Consider the following 2,288-nt stretch of genomic DNA (forward strand, 5'->3'; position numbering starts at 1 on the left):
TTATCCTAGGTGGGAAGTTCTACCCCTGCATCAGGCTCTGTGATGACAGCATGGGGCCTGGAGCCTGCTTCAGATTATGTGTGTCCCTCTCTCTCTCTGCACCTCCCTCACTCACGTTCAGTCTCTCACTCTTAAAAATAATTTAAAAAAATAAAAATATGTTTAAAAAGTGCAGATTAAAAGTGAGGGCATGGAGAAACATTTGTCATACAAATGTTCATCAAAAAAACCCTGAGTAGCAATGTGTTTGTAGGAAAAACTGAACTTTATTTATTTTTTTTTCAAGACACTGAATATATTTTATTGAGCCTTTTAGTTTACAACATGAGGTAAAAGGAAGTCAGTTCTCCTTAGCCAATATTTTACACAGCTGTAGTAAAATATTTCAAACTTTAGGGAATTATAATGGATTACATATATTAAAAATTGGGGATTGGGTAACCAATATCTGCATTCTTGAATTATCCGATTGATTCTTCCACTACAACAGTAACCAGCTCTAGTTACATAAGTTTCTTCAAGGCCATGTTTTATTGTTGCTAATGTCTTTATATCAGAAGCATTGCTATTTCAGTCAATATCCACTAATTCCACTTCAAAAATGAGTTTTGCATTTGGTGGAATTTTGGCATTAGGCTGTCCTTTCTTTCCATAAGCCCATTCTGGTTCAATTTCTAGTCGAGCCTTTTCTCCCTTACTCATGGTCAAGAGTGCTTCATCCCATCCTCTAATAACTTTGCCTATTCCAACCTTAAAACTTAAAGGCTTGGCATTTTTCTTCTTCTTTGAACTCGTTTGAACATTAGTATCAAAAACAGTCCCATCCTGTAGTGTTCCTGTATACCAGCAGTGAACAACATCTCCCTTTTTGGGAAAGTTGGTTTTATCTCCTTTCTTAAGAACAGATTTCACATATTTTGGTGGACCCTCATCCAGAGTTTCTTCAGACTTGGTTTCTTTGGGTTTATCTTCATTAAGCTTCACATTTTTCACCTGCTCAGACACTTATACTTTCAGTACCCTTGAAACGCTTACTTTCAAAAAGATGATTATAGGCTGTAACCAAATGGTCCTTGTTAGCTGTCTTGGCCACGTTTTTAATGTTTCCTAATAACTTATGTTCTGCAAGAAACGAATCTGAACCGTGGTCCTATAGAAACTTGATAATGTCCTTCTTGGGTAGCTGCTCGCTGCGCAGCTGCTCCACGGTCCAGGCCCGCTGTGGAACGGCCGCCGCCATCTTCCCCCGCTGCCTCTGCTTTACTCAGGAAAAACTGAACTTTAAATCAAAGACTGTAACAAGAGATGAAGGACACTATTTCATAATAAAAGGGACTCTAACAAGATCTAACAATTGTAAATATTTATGCACTGAATATTAATGCATCCAAATATATAAAACATAAAAATATATGTTGATAACAAACATAAAGGAAGTAATAATATAATACCAGGGTATTTTTAACACCCCATTTATATCAATGTACAGAGTGTCTAAACAGAAAATAATCGTCAAGGAAACAGTGGGTTAGAATGATACACTGAACTAGATGGACTTAACAGATATATTCAGAACTTTGCATCCTAAAACAGCAGAACACACATTCTTTTCAAGTCCACATGAGCCACTATCCAAGATAGATCACAGGCAGTTCACAAATCTGACCTCAACAAGTACAAAAAGATTGAGGTCATACTATGCATACTATCTGAGGACAGTCTTATCAAACTTAAGGGCAAAGACAAGAAAAAATTTGGAAAGATCACAAATACATAGAGGGTAAACAAAATGCTACTAAACAATGAATGAGTCAACCAAGAAATCAGAAATGAAATTAAAAAAAAAAACATATACGGAAACAAAATGAAAACACGACAGTCCAAAACTTTTGGGATGCAGAAAAAGTGCTCCTAACAGGATTACAAAACAAGAGAGTTGTTTCTTAAAAAGCAAGAAGCATCTCTAATAAACAATCTAACATTACATCTTAAAGAGCTAGAAAAAGAACAACAAAGTATAAAGCCAGCAGAAAAAAAGGGAAATAATAAAGATTAGAGCAGAAATAAAAGATGTGGAAACTAAAAAGCAAAAGAACAAATCATTGAAACCAGCAGCTGGTTCTTTAAAAAAATTAACAAAAATAATAAGACTGAAGCTAGGTTTATCAAAAAGAAAAGAGAAAGGACCCCCCCCAAAAAATAAAATCACAAATTATAGAGGAGAAGTAACAACCAACATCACAGAAATATAAGCAATTGTAAGAGAATATTGTGAAAAAAAAATATGT

The 2,288-nt window shown here is 35.1% G+C and overlaps 1 pseudogene; it reads right to left on the reverse strand.

Moving 5' to 3' along the window:
- Positions 1-441: 441 nt before the first annotated feature.
- On the reverse strand, positions 442-1,248 carry LOC144240888 (peptidyl-prolyl cis-trans isomerase FKBP3 pseudogene; annotated as a pseudogene).
- Between the last annotated feature and the right edge of the window lie 1,040 nt (positions 1,249-2,288).

The sequence above is a fragment of the Crocuta crocuta genome, unplaced genomic scaffold (genome assembly GCF_008692635.1).
Source record: "Crocuta crocuta isolate KB4526 unplaced genomic scaffold, BGI_CrCroc_1.0 scaffold575, whole genome shotgun sequence".
Lineage (NCBI taxonomy): Eukaryota > Metazoa > Chordata > Mammalia > Carnivora > Hyaenidae > Crocuta > Crocuta crocuta.